At 32.2% G+C, this 20,082-nt stretch overlaps 1 protein-coding gene across 4 annotated transcripts in view; it reads right to left on the bottom strand.

Moving 5' to 3' along the window:
• The window catches only part of msi (RNA-binding protein musashi), a 1,037,545-nt gene that overhangs the window by 908,056 nt on the left and 109,407 nt on the right, over positions 1–20,082 (bottom strand). The window lies entirely within an intron of this gene.

Below are 20,082 nucleotides of genomic sequence, written 5' to 3'. Positions count from 1 at the left end.
GTGGTATAAGCACAACATCGACGACGGTATGCAAATGTCGAATGGATATAGCTCTACAAAATGCAAAGATATCTTGACATACTTTAACTGTATACAATAAAAACACAAAAATTTATTTAAACACACATTGTAAATAAAATGTATTATTTTATTTTCCTAAAATTCTTTAAATCAAGAGGTTTCATATATTGGTTAGGATGGACATTGTTAATGATTTCGCGATTAATAATTCCACTGAAGAAAATCCTGATATTACGTCAAAAAATTATTTGAATAAAAAATTAATATTGATGAAAAAAGCGATCGTTTATACATTTAATAATTTTAATAGAACGCTTTCAAAATATCAGAAAGTAAGTTAAGGTGAAAAGAATGTTTCATCTGATGTTTAGGAAAACTTGGTTTTCATTAACCGACCGGGTTGGTCTAGTGGTGAACACGTCTTCTCAAATCATCTGATTTGAAAATCGACAGTTCCAGCGTTCAAGTCCAAGTAAAGGCATCTACTTTTATACGGATTTGAATACTAGATTGTGGATACCGGTGTTCTTTGGTGGTTGGGTTTCAATTAACCACACATATCAGGAATGGTCGAACTGAGATTGTACAAGACTACACTTCATTTGCCCGTACATATCATTCTCATTCATCCTCTGAAGTAATACCTGAACGGTAATTTCCGGAGGCTAAACAGGGAAAAGAAAGAAAGACAGATTTTTCATTATTTTATTTTGCTTCCATGTTCGACCTTTGAAGCTACATAACGAACCACGCTTTTAACTTGTTCCACTAAAATTCTTTCGATATTAAATTGAGCGTAACTCAAGAACGACTAGACCAATCTTTATAAAATTTTGACGTGCACAACTTCAGATACACTACTACAACATAACTAAAATACAATGAAATTGATTGAGTAGTTTTGGAGATTTTCGAGCCACAAAATTTTATACATAAGCCTATAAAATTAACCTGTTTCCTGGTTTTATGAAAATTAAAATATATACATACTTGCAAATATTGATTTCCTCATCATAATGGTGATGATTCTAAATTCTCCTTGTTTTGAGTAAAATAAGTATAAATACGACAATAATTCATATAATTATTTTGATAAAAACGGATCAACTAAACAATTATTTTGCTTAATGATAATTAAAATTTTACCACATCCTGAACTAACGAAGGTTATTCCTTTAATGTTTAGAAAGAAAAGGAAAGACGTTTTTGATAAATTTTTTGAAATAATATTATCAAACAAAAATTGTGACTGAAAAATTAATTTATTAAATACATATTAACTTTTGAGTATTTGGCAATAAAAAAAAAGATTCTTTCTTTCTCCTCCCCTCTCTATCTCACACGCTGTGTGTGTGTGTGTGTGTGTGTGTGTGTGTGTGTGTATGTATGTATATATACATACGTACATATACTCGCACAGAGTTTTCATGTATAATTGTGCTACTGTTGGGATCACGCAAACTAGAAAAGGCTTCAAAAAATTTAACTGGAAAACGTTTCCTATATTCTTGAGTATTAAAAATGTCTTATTGGTATGTTTGAAATCGTCACAATTTTTGAAGAAAACGTTATTTTTTAAATGGAAATTCCCAACTCTTATAACATTTTCGGATACAACACATAATAAGACATTTTTATTCTTAACGAAAAATTTATTTTGCCTTTTAGAAGCTCTTCATATAGGAGTAACTGTCGTGAGGAGGTTATTATTTGCCGTTTGCAAATAGGATTCACCAGACTCACTCATGGCTATCTGATGACTCAGACTGACCGTTTGTGTTTGCTGCGCTGCCAAATAACAGTGCACCACATACTAGTGGAGTATCTGTTATGTGGCAATTCGTCGGAAATTTAAATTTGAGCGTAGCATAAGAAATGTTTTAAGTAACGATATAACTATGTTATCGAAAGTCATAAGATTTCTTAAGGTTGTACATCTAATTTCAAAAATGCAATTATGAATATAATCCTTTTCGTCTATTTATGTCATTTGGCGTATGTTGGATGTGTTTATATATTACTTTAGTATAACATTTGAGGTTAATCTTCCAAATTTATTTTTTTTATCATGTTCCAAATTTATATAATTATCGTGTTCGGGTGCTAAAGAAGACAAAAAAGGACATGCAACTGTTAGGGTCTACACCTCATCATAAGTTATATATATTAACAATAAGTATAACTTACTGTAACACTTCAACTTAGTGTAACAAATTTTTCAAACCGTAAAACTTGCCTAGATTTTTCACGGTACGTTGTGATTTTTTTTGAATACTTTTATTTTTAGTCGCATCAACAATTAAAGTCACTAGCAACTTAATGAAATGTAACTATATCGGTAAATGTATAGTTTTGAACAAACTCAGGCCAACCATTCCTGAGACGTGTGGTTAACTGAAACCCAACCACTAAAGAACATCGATATTCAAGATCTAGTATTCAAAACCGATTAAAAATAACTACCTTTATAAGAATTTGATCCTGAAAACTTCGACTTCGAGATTAACTGATTTACGACGACGAGTTTACCACTAGACCAACCCGGTAGGTTAGGTTATGAATTTATTTTCACGATAGTTATTGAAACGATTCTTGCTTTAGTTTAAATTAATAATACTGATATTTTTCCATCTGTTTTGTTTTAAATAAAAGTTGAATTTCTTAAATACTCCTGAATATCAGTTTAAAATACTTACGTAGATTTTCTCAAAATTAAATTCTCTAAACATTTTGTTTTTAAATTTTATTTGTTTACTGACAATTTATCGATGTTATAATTAGTCAAACCTACAAAATCTGTTTTGCGATACCAACGTGTTGTGTTTTGCAGTAATTTTCTCAAAAATTACCAGAAATACAAAGTTTTAAATACTTTTTTATTTAATCTTTGAGGTTGTAAAATCGTATGAAACTATTGAATTTACCCCTTAAGTTGTAGAAATTCAAGAGGAAATTTTTCGTAAGTTACGATTACAAAATGAAGCGTTTCTGAATCCTTGTTCATATGAAATTTTCTATTCAATTTCTCCTGTAAAAAGTGAAAATAGAAATATCTTTCCACGAAAAGAAAGGAACGTTTCCATGGCTTGTAGATCAAAATAGTTTTCAAGCAAGGGCAAATACAATTAAACATTTAAATAATCAATAATTTTGTTAAAAGAATAAGTTTTAAAATTGAAGTTTTTTATTTATGATAAAAAATAGTGAGCCTTTTGCGCAGGAGACACCGTTAGCGTCCCAAATCTCAGGGTATATGAGTCGTAATGGGTCAGGCCAAACATCATTTGACAGCCGGCAGTTGAAGCTAGTCGATGTACAAAAGTGTTGGAATTCTTATACTAAGAAGTAACGTATTGCGCCAAGAATATGAGTGAATTATCCGCCAAACTGCACTACAACTTTTATAATTTCATTTTTTTTTAACTTTTATAATTTTATTTCGATAAAGGCGCAAATGCTGGGCAGGCCCGTGAAGAAATTTGTGCTTTTTATAGGCAAGATACGTTATCAAAAGGAACAGCCAAAAGATAGTTCAATCGCTTTCGTTCTGGAAATTTCAATGTCCAAAATATTACTCGCAGTGGGCGACCAATCATAGAAAAAGTGAATGATATTCTGGCCAAAGTCGAAGAAGACCTGCATGTAACCAATAATGATATCGCCAATGACCTAAATATCTATTACCAAATGGTGTTAAACCATTTCGAGAAAGCTGGATACAAAAAGAAACTCGACGTTTGGGTGCCACATGGTCCAATATTTCTATCTGAGAATCTCTACAGAAACGCAACGAAATCGATCATTTCTGAAGCGGTTGAACACGAGTGATTGAAAATGGATGATAACCTACAACGACAATATGTGAATAAGATCGTGGTCGAAGCAAGGAGAATCTCCACAGTCTGTGGCAAAGCCCACACTGACACCCAGGAAGGTTATACTGTGCGTTTGGTGGGATTGGAAGGCCATTGTACATTACCAGATGCTACCGCCAGGCATAACGATAGATTCAGAACTGTACTGTGGATGACTAGCGCGATTGGACCTAACAATTCAAAAGAAACGGCCTGAGCTGGTCAACCGAAAGACTGTTGTATAAGTCGCTGACAATGCCAAACCCCATACAAATTTAACAACCCATCAGAATTTGGGAGAACTTGATTTGGAAGCTTTTAATGCATCCACGTACAGCCCAAACCTGGCACCGCAAAACTATCACTTGTTGCAGAACTCCCTCAATGGTGTTAAACTAGTTTCAAATGAGGCCTGTGAAAACCACGTTTCACAAAATATTTTTACCAGAAACCACAGATATTCTATAGCAACGGGATTATGGTTCTGCTGGAAAAAATGGCCATAAAAAAAAAAAATTGTGGATATGTGTTCTCACAATGTAATTTTTCAGTGACAATAAATGTATACTCAATTTTGGCCTTCAAAGGCTCATTACGTTAGACAACCTACATAAACATCGAATGGAGATCTTTTTTTATTAATAATACGTTTTCGAAGTAAAGAACTATTGCTTTACAATAAAAAAATAAGTTTAATAATTTATCTTAGGAGTTGGTGAAAAGGTGAAAAGCATCTATAAAAAGAAACGTTATATAAAATGTATTACAAAGAACGCATTATGTAAGAAAAAATTACAAAGAAATAAATATTTTTTAACACATAAAGATATACATTATGTATATCTTATTTATTATAATTATATTAATATAATAAATTAATTATAATTATTTCATAATTATTGATAAATATACTGTAATAAATAATTACTTGTCGATAGTTTTATCGGTAGGGTAAAAGTTTGCGATCGTTGTCATTATATTCGCTGTCTTTCATTAAGAATTACAATATAATTTGTTGAATCATTCATGACAAGCAAAAAATTAAAGAACCGGGTCACGAGCGTGAAATTTATCAGACTGGAATTAGCAACTTCATGCTCGAAAGAATTTTTTTAAACTTATAACGGTTCTTTCGTTTAAAGATTGAAACATTTTATAGTCATTTTACAATCAATAAAATTAACTGTTATTTCAAAACTTCTTGTATATTTCCTACATAAATAACAATTATTTTATTTTAAATCTAGTTAATACAAATAAAACTATTGGTTTGCTTGACATTTCTCTCCCCGCCACCCCATTCGGTCACCCTAAAGCATAAAATTGAATGTCTGTGCCACAAACGGCAACTGAGCTTCGAACAGTTTAGTGACCAGTATCCTAACATAGCTCCTAGAGCTTACCTAACAGTGTGAGCGGATTAAGCGTGGTGTCATACACCATCGGCTTACGTGTCCCAACCGCTCACTTGTCATATATTTACTAAAATGGGTAGGCGCACCCCGTAGTAAAATGTATATGACATCCATAATAAAACTTATTTCCTTTAGGCAGCAACTCGCTGCCACGCCTAGGTCGCTGAATACCAGCAAGTACCTGTCCACCATTTTATAGCGCTTAGAGACACAATAATGGGCTGGCGGTCAGCCATAGTCAGGGTTATCTTCCCACGGCAATGCGGTAGTCTTGCCCCTAAGCAAACTACGGATGCTGGTTGAACAAAGCAACTGCAGCTAGGAACGCCCATACGGTCCGACAATTCGACTCTCGCCACACTGACTGGCCGCTTATGAGTGGCCAATTTTCCCCTTGACCTCTAAGTTCCAGGGTGGCCCGGTCTTTAGCCGCCCCCCAAGAGCAGGGCAGTCAAACATCAGGTGTTAATTTGACTGGACCTCTTCGTAGAGGCACAGCTCCTCAGCTACCAGGCGGAACCAAAACAGATATTGGTTCAAATTAACAAGGTTGGTGAGCACCCGTGCACTCGTTTCCCTTAAAAAGGTGAGCTCGTGGCATACCATCCCCCCAGATCCGGTATAAATTTATACAAGGATCTTCCCATAATCGTGGTGTCCCATTTTAGCTGCCATGCTTTCGTCGCGAGGTTCTGCAGCCTCTTCGCAGGCAGGTGATGGGCAACTGAACGAAATTTAGATCCGGTGCATTGTGATCGCCGTTCCGCTCCGGTACTGACCCGGCTCGAAACCGCATCCCACATACATCGGCCTCCCGGCCTCTTCGCAATCTCCACATAGCTGCCCGAACTTTCACCACTAAATCGAATGGGAGAACCTATCCAGTACGGTGGTAGCATCGTAGGAGGTCGTTTAAAAAAAACCAGTGCTTATAATTAAGTCTCTGCGCTACAAATAGAACTAATTTATTTTTTATAAATTTAAATTTTTACCAACAAAACCTACTTCTTCATTAATATTTACATGAAATTCCAGGTAAAAGCTATCGCAGTAAGCGTCTGTATCCATCACAAATTTTTCTCAGCAGAAGCAATTTTATAGTTCATATTATGAAGGCAGTCCGACAGGGATATTCCCTATCCCCGTTAATTTTTAATCTTTACATAGAACTAGCTGTTAATGATGTTAAAGAACAATTTAGATCTGGAGTAAGAGTGCAAGGTGAAAAGAAAAAATTCTACGATTTGCTGATGATATAGTAATTCTAGTCGAGAGTAAAAAAGATTTAAAAGAAACAATGAGTGGCATGGATGAAGTCCTTCGCAAGAACTACCACAAGAAAAACTAATCGAAAGTGATGAAATATAGTAGAAATAAAGTAGATGGACCACTGAATATATAAATAGGACGAGAAAAGACTATGGAGGCAGAAAAACTTTGTTATTTGGGAAGTAGAATTACTAAAAATAGACGAAGCAGGAGCGATATAAAATGCCGAACAGCAGAGGCGAAATGAGCTTTCAGTCAGAAATATAATTATACTTCTTGTAAGCAAATTTTCTTACATCAAAAATTAATTTAAACATCAAAAGAGCACTTTTGAAAGTATATGTTTGGAGCTTAGCTTTTATGGAAGTGAAACTTGAACGATCGGAGTATCTGAGAAGAAAAGATTAGAAGCTTTTGATATGTGGTGCTGTAGGAGAAAGTTAAAATTCAGGTGGTTGGACAACATGACAAATGAAGAGGTATTGTGGCAAATTGAAGAAGAAAGAAGCATTTGGAAAAATACAGCTAAAAGAAGACAGAATTATAAGCCACATCTTAAGGCATCCTGGAATAGTCGGTTTGATATTGCAGGGACAGGTATATGGGAAAAATTGTGCAGGCAGGCAACGTTTGGAATATGTAAAACAAATTCTTAGGGATGTAGGATGTAGGGGGTGTACCAAAATGAAATGACTGGTACTAGATAGGGGATCTTGGAGAACTGCATCAAACCAGTCAAATGACTGAAGACAAAAAAAAAAAATACATATTTATACATACAGAAAAAAGAAAATTTTAAATTGTTTCCTTATCAAATCAGTATATTTAATTAACCCTTAATACATCAGTAACTGAATGATTTTTAAAAATTGATTTATTTTAAAATGGCTAAGCATAGTTTTGTGAATAAATTGACTATATCAAGTATTTTGTGCCTGTTTTCATTTCCTTTGGAAAGGTAGAACGACTCATTATAATATGTTTCCTTAAATTAAATAACAAATTTGATTATATATCGAAATTCATTCTCAAGATATGATTTTATTGGGAGAAAAACCACCAGATTGTGGATATAAAAAACAAACGGGGAATTTTTTTAAAATTAGAATACAACGTAAGAGGCATCAGTCATTATTTGGCAATTATTCACTAATAAACTTCGTAGCATACAGTGACAATATACCCGACTTATGTTATTTTCGGTAATCTACGGGAAGCGGTTTATTAAATATTATTGAGCCCTGGCCGTTATAATTTTACGTTATTTCACATCCTTCCATTTCCAAGATGAATTTCCTTATGTTAAGTAATGATTAGATCGTAAGAAACTCATTTTACCGTCCTATCAAGATCCTTTTTGGTTGATGATCCAACTAAAGCCACGACTAAGTTACAATATGGATTAGACCTTTAAACCGAGCAGTTGAAAAAATGAAAAATAAAGGTCAATCAAGTGAAATCGACACACCTGAAATTCGCAATGAGAAAAGGTGACTACCCAGTAATCATTTAGATGGAGGTTACATCGCACAAGCTGAAAGTGTATGGTATTCGGGTATTCACATAAATTGTCTTCTAACAAGAAAGGTTCACATTAAGGTAAAAAGGAAACAGCTGAATTACAAATTTAAGAAATGATTTCCTGCGATTTTCATAGGTGCGATTTCCTGCCAAATAACTAGTATAATTTGGCAGGAAATCGCAACTATCCCTATCCAGTAAGTTTTTTTATACGAAGTAATTCTTAAACCGGTTTGAACATACGAAATCTAACTTAGGGGTACGTCGAGTACCAGCAATATAGTGATTACTCAGTTTTTCCATAATAAATTAGTGAGATGCATTACACCAGGCGCCGTGGTTCATATGGAATAACGAAATTCACGAGTACTTAAGGTAATGTGTGTTCAACTATTAAGGTAATGTAAAATTGATCTATTTGCAACTAAGCAAAAACCAACACTTTTTCGACAATGGGGAGGTTGTAAGACGATTAAAGAGTGTACATGTGTTAGACTATTAACCTAATAGTGATAATCAGTACGAGGCATCTCTTCTTAAGTAAGTAGTACGTCATCAAATGTTTATGATAAATTATGTTTCTAATGTTATTTTTTCCTATGTTACCAATTGTCTTTTTACAATGTGATTTTATTCGTAGTGTTTGGCATTACTACGATTTCTAGTTCATTACCGGCTGGACTTTATCAACGCTTATGCTACCTTTGATTTACTGCTGATTTCTACTAGAATGTAATTAAGTTGTTTCAAAGGAAAATCCTTCATAACTTGATTATGGTCATGAAATTTATTTAAGGTTTCTAATCTACGAAAACCATTTGTAAATATAATTTGAGATAAAAAAAAAAAGAAAATAATTTATTAAATTGTTGCTAGGTAAATCAAAAACCTAGCAAAATGAACAATATTTCTTCAACAAAACAGCTGTAAAAATTCATTTAAACTATTACAAGGTATTTCACGATTCCGACAGTTGGTATCACACAGGTTAGTAATCAGCAAGTGCGACTGCTAACCGATTAGCTCTGTTCGTTTTATTAATATTTTCTATCTGTAGTACATCGGGATATTAAGTTCGTATAGTTAGTTATCGTAGCCTTATTTCTTATCACAAGCCGCCTTATCTTTATTACAAGTAAATCATACCATGAATATTACTCCACACGTATTAATAATAGTATATTTATATCACTGGCTGATTACGAATAAAATGATACGAATTCAATTGAAAATTGAATTTATTTTATTCATTTCCTTCCAGTATTTCTCAAAAAATTAAACACTTATTAATACGATATTATAGAATATTTATAAAGATATTATTTATTATTATTATTTTTATTGAAATTTATTAAGAGAGAATAAAATAGGTAAGAGACTCTCTTTTTCTTGTATAATTAAATCAGGCTTAATTAAAATACTGGATACTACTTAAATATATATATATACACACAAACAACTCAAATTTTATTTCTTAAGATATCAAATGCGATGCGAATCGCCTGCCGTATGTTCTGAAGTTAGCGAACCAACAACTTCGCTTCTAAACGTCAGAGTGGTAAAATGTTTTCAACTGTAATATAAATAAATAAATGTTTTATTCCAATCAGTGTATAAATATTATATACTCTTGTCAGGAATGGGTAAATGTCTTAATCCACGGGTAAAAAAAGAATTACCCTATCATTTCTGTAAGTGGATCATGTGAAACCTCCATAAAACCTTAATCCTTGATCGGAATGAAAGTGACAAAATCTATCCAATAAAAAATCTGATGTGGACAACACATGACTTCCTTGTTCGCCTATTAAATTACATTTACACAATTTTTAAAAGGGAAAAATGCATAAAACTTTATTTCATTAAAAACTGATTTTTGTTTTTTTGTTATTGAATTATTATTTATCATAAAACGTTTTTTACAATGAGAGGTTAATAATTATTAATAAATCAATAAATTTAAATTAATAAAAAGAAAAAGTTAAAAAAAAGGCGATGTCTGATTCGAACCGATGTGCTTTTTCCTTGTAAGACCAAATATTTCAATAATTAAAATTTTATGTGGCTATAACTCTGGAACCAATTAAAATAAGTATCACTTATGTACATGGTTGAAAAGCGCTCACTGAGGGCTTATTACTGCAGTTAAGAGAAAGTCCAAAATCCAATTTTTTTTATTTTGGCCATTTTTGAATACTTTTGGTTCAGCCGATTGCAATCAAAAGGGGATGTGCACAACTAGAAGTTACAACAGTACTAAATACGGCTAATCGTTTTTGAACGTACGTACAAACATACGTATAGACGTTACGCCGAAACTAGTCAAAATGGATTTAGGGTTAATCAAATTGGATATTTCTGCTGAAATCTGTAAATCAAAATTTTTCGGAACCGAAGATATATCAAATCTGTACTTCAAAACATATGGTCAATTTACTTATGTTCTTTCAAAATCAATGAAAATTTTTTTAAACTGTATCACACTCTTAAAATATATAAATAAATAATTTATTAAAAGTAGGTTTTCATAAATAAATATGCCTGCCATTAACTGAAAATGTAGTCTTAATTTAATTTACAGCTACTTCTTAATAGCTTTGGCGTTTAGTTAATAAATTTATATATACATATATATAAAATAATAGGTCCTGATTTACTGATAATCAACGCCTAGCAAAATCTACTGACAATAAATTGACAAAAGTTTATATACACGTTCTTCTTACGGTGTAAGTGCACACTAAGAAAGGATTTTCTGAAATTCCGAGTTTAAAGGGCTAAAATGGAGTTTTGAATTTTTTTTAAAACTCTGGCTATTTTTTTATTGCTTGGTAAGAAATAAAGATATCAAACTGATTCATGTGAAGGTCTAAAAAGTAATTTCCAGAGTTTTTGAAATTCGATCTTGAAACAGGTGAACAAACGTAAAAAAGTTCGTATAAAAATTGCAAATTTTTCCTACATAAACGAGTGAGATATTTACTCGATTTGGGATTGCAAATACTCTTCAGATAAATATTTAAAAACCATTTTTGGGGTTTTTTGGATTTTAATCATTTTAGGGGTAAAAATAAATAAACGTTTTTTACATTTTGCCGTTTTATACTACCGATTTTCATTCAATTTTTATGAGATTTGGTAAAATTGTAATGGTAATCTATGTTTGTAATTCTGATTATGAATTTCGCGAGTAAACCCGCGACGGAAAATGTAAAAACCAATCAATAGGTCCTTTATTTTTCTCCTTAGCCTCCGGAACCACCGAAAGATATTACAATTAATTGGTCCTGTTCTGAACAAATAGTCGCTGTAAAGAAATCACATTATACCGATAGTTTTTATAAATTGAACAGGCATTAATTTATTTTTTAACATTATTATTTTCACAAGCATGAATTTAATGAACACAGAGAACTACAGAGAGCACAGCCCCGACCGGCTAAACATTCCCCAACCCCGACAAGAAACGCAAGTAACCATACAGCGCGGGCGAAGCCGTGTCGGGGATGCTAGTATACAATAAAAAGCTAACGTAAATTAAAATCTCCAAAGTATTACTGCATTAGTAATAACATAAGTGTATGTACGAGTATATATGTACAAAAATAAAATATTTTTCGAATTAATCAAAGACATTAATATTAAATTTTACTTTGATTTTCGATTTTAGTCGGTAAATTTACGTATCTCTGCGATTAATAACTTATTTACCAATATAACACGGATATCAAATAAACTTGGTCAGAAATTTCAAGAACGTTAAAGAAAGTCGACGACTGTTTCAATATTTATTAAACCGTGACTAAAATCCGTGAAATCTCAAGATAATTTGGAGGTTTACCGATCAGGCGTGACCGTTTTAGTTTCAATTTTGTCAGCACATACAGCAACAAACGGCTACGGTAGTTAACTAAAAATCTTTAACATAAAAAATAAATAAATAAATAAAAATACAATGTATTTTTATTTTTTTAATTTTCCCTTCTAGGTCAGGTAACCTTATTGGTGTTACCAAAATTATTATTTAACCTAAATCACTAAACTTATTAAATAAATTAAATTTATACAGTTGTATGAAAAACAAAATTTATAATTATTTAGAATGTTAATACAGTATACGTATCTTATATACCAATAACATGTTATATACAGAATGTATTCTACTATGGATTCTACTTGTAAAACTAAACAAAAAATATCCTTAGGAAAAATTGCAATTTCTTCTTCGTTCTTCTCCTGTCCACCATTTTGTTATTTTTATATAAAAATTTATATTTCAAGTTCGGATAGATGAATCACATTAATATTTGGTAAGCGTCTTGGTAATAAAGTTTTAAAATTATTAAAAAATTAGGACTTAAATACCTTCTCAAATTATAAAATGGCCAACATGTTTATTTTTCAATCCGTTATATCTCTATAAATATTATTTTTATCAAAATTTATGTTATTTGATAAAATATTAAGCATTTTATTTTAAATAAAATGACATTTTATTTATTTTTTATATCGGTTAATAAATAGCCGAGTTATGGCAGAAAATTGATTTTGTAATTAAGTCTGTTATTGTGAGAAAATTATTACTTAATTTATTACTAATTTACAACACTAGAATTAACAATAAATGAAAACAATTAATATTTAATCGATTTGAACGTAAAGTGGAGGACATGAAAAGACACAAAATTACAGCATCCATTTTCTGCCATTGGTGCCAAACATGGATGCCAAATGGTGCCAAACATGGGCACCATTTTGTTATTTGAGAAGTAATAAAGTCCTGATTATTTGCTAATTTTAAAATTGTATTACAAAGACACTTATCAGATATTTATGTGATTCATCTATCCAAATTTGAGATGTAAATTTTTATTTAAAAAAAAAAAAAAAAAAAAAAAAAATGGCAGACAGGAGGAGAACGAAGAAGAAATTTTTATTTTTCCTAAGAATATTTTTTCTTGAGTTTTACAAGTAGAATCCGAAAACGAAACACACAACTTTAGAAACATTCTGTATATATACATAATTATGCATTTTTTACGATGAAAACGTAATGAATTTCTAATTATTATAACACATATGTAAATGGTTTTTCCTTCTTGGCTCTTTGTAGCCTGAATGCGAAGTATATAAAATTTTACTTCTCTACACTACATTTGTGAGTATGTCTTACACTTGCGCAGTTCAGTAACCGTCCGACTATCGTACATCATCTAAGTATATTTCCTTCCAAAAAATAATAATATATAAGTTAACATATGTAATAATAGTATGCGAACCCTTACATGAAATTTTTAAAAATCTTTTTACTTCAACAAACTATTTTTCGCTATGAGATTACCATACCCGAAACCGCCATAGGTGAACAACTCACAGATGTTAAATGGAAAAGGTAGCGTGACGAATCATTTTTAAAAGGGCATTAAACAATAAAACTTTTGAAGAAAAAAGAAAATCACTCTACTACAATTCTAACTAAATTTGTGGCTATTTAATATTTATAAACATAATTTCAACAGGGGATTGCAGCACACATCAAGAAGTGGTCTCTTGTAGAAAAACACATAGTTTTGAGGCAGAAAAATTTGCAAAATTTTATTTTATTATTTTTTTTTTTTTTTTAGTTTTTCATTGTTAATCAATTATTTAAGAGGTAAATTAAATCACTTTTGAAACTAGATGTGAAAAATATCAAATGGATGCCTTTTTGTCTAAAGTTGCATAACCTAAACTTTGTGAGTCAAAAGTTTTCTTTATATACTTTTTAAAATTATGTGACACAACCATTTAAGATTTTTTTTTAATTACCCCCCACGAGGTTATAAGCGTGGTAGTCTCATATAAAAAAATAAATTATTTTAAAGTAAGAGAAACTGCTATGTTTCATTTTTCTTTGTTTAAAAAAAAAAAACTTAAAAATGAGAAAATACGTTTAAAAGCGATTTAACTTTAGAACGAGTTAAAAAGTTATTTAAAGTTTCCCATACTTTATTAATTAATAATCTACAAATATAGAAAACAATGAACTATTCTCTATCTCCTAAAACAATTTTTAAAAAATAAATAAATAAATGTTAACTTTAAATTTATTATTTAGTTTGTAATTTATTGCTTTAGTAATTTCCGGAATGTTGGATTCCGCCATCACAAATCGTATGAATTTTTTCCAAAGTTCTTTCGTAATAAAAGATTGAAACTATTTTTTCGATTGATTTTTGACATAATAATATAAGTTTACCGTAACTTGGTTTTCTTAGTTGTTTTTTCAATTTCTTTTTATTTTAATTTTTAAATGTGTACTTGTAAAAAAAACTTAAAAAAAAAAAACAAATGTATAAATCTATTTTATCTTAATGTACGGCATATAACTGATAAATTTTACATTACACGTAAATATTAAATGAATAAAAAATAAACATAAAAATTTCTTTCGGATAACTCTTCTCTAAAACACACCCAAGAAACATAAAATTCTTCTTAATGCACTTAAGTAGATGTCTTATGATGACAGTAATTCATATAATATGAAAAATTTAAATGTATTAAAAAAAAAGTTTTATTACTTTTCATTCATTATTATAAAGAACAAAGATTACATTAAAAAAAAAAGGAATACCTTCACAATCACGTAGTAGTAGCCTATAATACGTGCAGTGCAGCCGTGGGCAATCCACAACAATTCAACTACACTAATCTGATAGTCGTGCGTGTTTTAACGACCGTAATTTTCGACTATTCACAAAGTTAACTAAAATAAAAAGAAAAAGAAATAATAATAATAATAATTTCATGCTACCGAATAACGGTAACATTCTCAAAAGTCGTGATAATTTATTTGTTTATCATATACAAAATTATTATTATTATTATTAAAACTACTCCAATTTCTGAATCATAAATATTGGATGATGAAAACTATTACATCGATCATAAAATATGTCTAATTATGAACTCCATTACGAAACTTTTTTTCGTATTATTCTTCAAAAGTTTTACCGTCTATGTTTAATGAAATGACGTAAAGAAAAAATATAATGTAATGAAGATAATGCAATGTTGGAATTACAAAAAAAATTACATATTCTAAAATAATATATTTTTTTCTTATTAGGTATTTTCATATAATTTTTGGTGTTGTAAAATTTGTTTTATTATTGCAATGTATTTTGAGGTAAATAACTGGAATTAGACAATTCTACGTTAATTTTTTATTCGGGCTATTATGAAAAGAACTATGTTTTATATATATATATATGTTTTTAAATTTGTCTTATTCGTTCAATATTTATAAATAAATGTGCAATATTTATTACAAAAAAAAATATACAATTATTCTTAAAAAATAAAAATGTACATTTCTATCAAATGAAATAATAGAATTGTTTTTTTCCTTAAGCCGACAGTTTTGGGTATTTTGTACATGTTGAATGGGATTCTAAAAATTCTGGCTTTTAAAATTTTGTAACAAGTATTATTTAAAAATTCATCGACAGATTTTTTTTTTGCTTTTGGTAATTTTTTCCGATAAGAATGGAAATTTGTAGCGTGCTAAAAATTCAATGCCTGATCGGGAATCGAATCCAGAACTTTCACATGAAAGGCTTTTTTCTTCTTTTTTTATACATCTGTATTTCTCTCCCCCCCCCTCCCGAGCAGGATACGCAATTAAGCATAAACTCAGCTCCGATGGGTGCCTTCGCCTCAAACTATGTCAGAAGGACGCAAGGCCCCGCCCAGGCAGCCGGGACTTGGTATTTTTGTATGCAATGCCTCAAATGAGGAAGGAACCCCCAAAGGGATCTCTCACCGGGACTACAGTCTTACATTCCCCAATAGCTTCACAAAGGAGTCTCCACCCGATCATTGAAGGTGGAAGATCGAAGCCTCCCACTCTTCCCGGCTGTCCCTCAAAGACACCATGACGTTACTGTTAAGACACAACTCCTGACTCAGGTGGACCCGTCTTGCACCCCCCCGGAGGCATGACCGTACAACTTGTAGTATGTGCATCGAGGCTCCTGCTTTCAATCCTTACATATATGGCCAGGCCGGCCATAGAATTTGCAAGCAAAGCATTTGAGGTAAGGCCTACCACACGTAAAACAACGGCCACTTCTATCTGCGCCATTACAGAACTTGGCCCTGTCGCCAGGACTTCAGCATCTAAAGCAGAGTTCTCGAAGGCACGTCGCGTCACACGGCAGGCCACTCACCCAATGCAAACACGCCCGTCAGACAGCAGTTTATCCGCAAGGATGGGTGACACAGCTAATGTCATTACTTGCGTGAAAGGCTTAGACCAGCATTTCTCAACCTGGGTGTCGTGGTGATATGAAAGGGTTTCGCGAAATTCCCTATAACTTTACAAGTAAACAATAATGAAATAATTTTGTGAGAAAAAGGTTATTTATTATAAACATTTAACCTACGTTTATAAGTACACAAGTAAAGAAAATAAATTAATGGGATGGTTGCGTTTGTTTTTCATTTAAAAATCTCTCCATACATGGAACTATGTTAGAAACATAAAAAAGCAAATTGTTTTCAAGTGATAAATGACGATTCCTCCATTTAGTTTTTTGCGCAACCACAAAGGGAAAAACCCTTCCCACAGAGATAAGACGTGGCGAAAGGGATTGGTATTTTCAATGCTTCTGCGACTAAAGTTTCATATTCACTTCAATGAGCAAGCCATAACGTATCTGAATCTTCCGATGTGAAATATAGTTGTAACATTTTATCGACAGACATTTCGATAAGCTGGTCGTGAATCTAAATTGCTAACTTAGGCAGCTGCAACGTTTTCACTAAATGGATTCAGAAATCATCTCTTCAAGAAATCATTTTTATCTTCCGAGATAAACTCGGCCAACAGATTTTTTTTTTTATGTTCGAACATAATATTTACGCTCTCATAGTAAATATTATGTAAGCAGACCAAATTACAAGGAGCACGTAAAAATCAAATTGGAATCTGTAAATTGCTCATGTTTGTACACTTCATACATGCATGATAATACCCATCACTATTAATGTAGCTAAATAGTTTTAACTAGGTTTCATTGGGTTGTGGGGTCGCGAAATATTCATTATATATTTGTTTTTCTTTTTGGGGGTCGTGGAGCTAAAAAGGTTGAAAATCATTAGAGTAGACGCTACCACTCCGCCACGACAGAATATTATTTCTGTAAACTAAGAGCTTTTAATAATATTTTAAATAAACTGTTTATAAACTTCAACAAAATACTTCGGTTCGTTATACTTTTATTATCACAGCAAATAATAATACTAATTACTGAACAATTTAAAAATCTATAACTAATTTATTTAAAATATTACTACAATATTTTATTTTACAGAAAAAAAATCTACGAATGAATTTTTAAATAATACTTATTTAAAAGAACTGAATTTTTTGCATCGTATTCAACATTTATTAATGTATGTGCTCAAATAAATTTTATTAACGACTTCTAAAGTATGATTTATTTTCTGGCTGTTTTATTTAGTTAATGTCATCCCGTATTTACTTTAATCTAGTTATTTGTTTTAAAGTTATTAAAGTATGGACTTTTAAATTTTATTTTATAATTAATCATGCATTTTGTGACGCTATTCTGATTATGGTTTAACCCCCGGTTTTCCTCGATTCATCCAGGGAAGTGCTGGGTCAATTACTTTGTTTATTTAAATAGTAGCATATCTACCCTTTAATGGCGTGATATATTAGATTTATTATTATTTATATGTCAGAATAAACCAACTATGTATTTATGACTTTTCTACGATAAACAGTATATTTTGAAAAATATTTTTAGAGTCATACTCGATAAAAATAATAAAAAAAACGAATTATTCTGACTTTATAATCGTATATTATACGAGAAAATGGATTACGTTTATAAAAAAAATTAAATTAGCAATTTTAAAAAACCCATAACGAAAAAATCTTAAAAAACGTGAAATAATTGTAACTGTATTTTTACGTTATAATCCTGTGTGTCATTGTGATATTGTTTTTAAGACAATAAAATTTAAGATTTTGATTAACCATTGTGCGTGACTATGACAATAACAAGCTTTCCTATCCAGTTTACGGGTCACGCACGACGGTCAATAAAAATCTTAAATTTGATTTTCGTAAAAACAATATCATGTCATAGAGGATTATAAGGTAATATAAAATAATACAGTTATTCAATTATTTCACGTTTTTTAAGCTTTTTCGTAGTTTTTTTTTTTAATTGTTAATTTTATTTTTTAATTATAACTTTTTAAACATTAGTAAGCCTGTACCCAACAGTGGGACGTTTATAAGCTAATGGTGATATCTGTTATGAGGTGATCCTAAATAATGCAAAAAACCGCATCAAAATCGGCCCACTATTTTAGAAAAATACATCTACTGCAGCGCCCCCCGTTGTGGCCTATAATTGTAAAATTAATCTAAGAATCTGCTCTGAAGTGGTACCTATGTAATGTAAAAACCGCATAGAAATCGGTCCAGTAGTTTTTGAGGAAAATGGTAACAGATGCACACACAAACACAAAACTTCTTACACCAAACGCATAACCCGTCTCCGTTACGTTGTGAGTAAAAAGAAATTTCCTCTTGATCTAATTTACGTTTAACATTTCCCTTAAACTTTTGTAACTAACTACATAAAAGAAGTAAAGAATTCTTTTATGTAGCCAGTTATTATTCAATTATTTATTGTTATATTAATAGTCCATTTTGTCACATTTACTCTTACTTATTTTTCGATTAAATACCAATTCCACATTATTCATAATTTTTATGCGGTTTCCGTTACAAATGGAAATATGATAAGTTAATAATACGTGTTTATTCATCACCACTTTTAAGGATCGTTATAATAATAATAATAATTTAAATATGAATCTACAATTTAGAAAATAGTTAATTTATTTTCTTCCCTTCCCCTGTTGTGAAATATCTAGGAGTCTGGCTCGATCTGAGGAGGTCTTTTCAGCCGCATATCCTGTAGGTGATGAAGAAGGCGGAAAGGATAGACTGTCCGGTATCCTTACCAATTCAGTCGGCCCAAGATACTTGTAGTTGAAGAGGAGACTATACGCGCCCGTGCTGCACTCCGTCATTCTGTACGCGGTGTCGGAGTGGTTGTACGGGATGGTGGTGTACCGTGCGCGAGCCAGGCTGGATAGTGTCCATAGAAGGCTGCCACTGCGTGTTTGCTGTGGGTAGAGAGCGATTTCCACATACGCATTGCTGGTGGTTGCGGTTCTTCCACCGATGGAGTTACTAGCTCGCCAGCGTATTGGATCCGAGGGGGCAGGAGTGGAAAGAGACGTATTCCAGAATGACGGAAAGGTAGCAAGACAAATGGGTGGAGTTCCCCAATCAAGCTTGGACCAGACTGCTACTCCCGGAGATACAGCCATGGGTCGAGAGGGATTCGGGGAGGTTGGGTACGAACTAACCCAGTTCCTGACCGGCCATGCCTGTTTCAATGTGTATCTTAAACGGTTCAAGATATATGCGAAGGATGCACGTTCATATTGTGGGGACGTAGTTGATGCAGTCTTCCACTGTGTTAGATGGGAGCAGATACGGCAAGTGTGTTACCGGCAGATTGATGACCTTAATGCTGATAACATAATACGGCGAATGCTCGAGTCTAAGCGCAGCTAGGCCGGGGTCGGGAATATGGTCACGGTAATTATTACAGGAAAGCCGGCGGAGGATTAGCGGGAAGGCTAGTCCTCGGGGGTGGGCAGCGGAGACACCATTGGGTGGTCGTCTACCAATGACTCCCGGGGAACGCCTGATCCTGCTGTTTGGAAGCTGGCTAAGCTAGTAATAACCTGCAATATCATCAGAGGGACCATACACCTGCATCGTGGCCAGTTCCAGTTGCTGTGTGGTGAAAGGGAAAGTTTTTTAGTCGGTGCGAGCCCGAAACTACTATACCGTCTTGCTCGGGCAGACGGTGGCTTGTCGTAGAGGTGGTTTTTCCTCT

The sequence above is a fragment of the Lycorma delicatula genome, chromosome 5 (assembly GCF_047948215.1).
Source record: "Lycorma delicatula isolate Av1 chromosome 5, ASM4794821v1, whole genome shotgun sequence".
Taxonomy (NCBI): Eukaryota; Metazoa; Arthropoda; class Insecta; order Hemiptera; family Fulgoridae; genus Lycorma; species Lycorma delicatula.
Note: the sequence above shows the minus strand (reverse complement) of the source record. Positions and strands in the feature narration are given on the sequence as shown.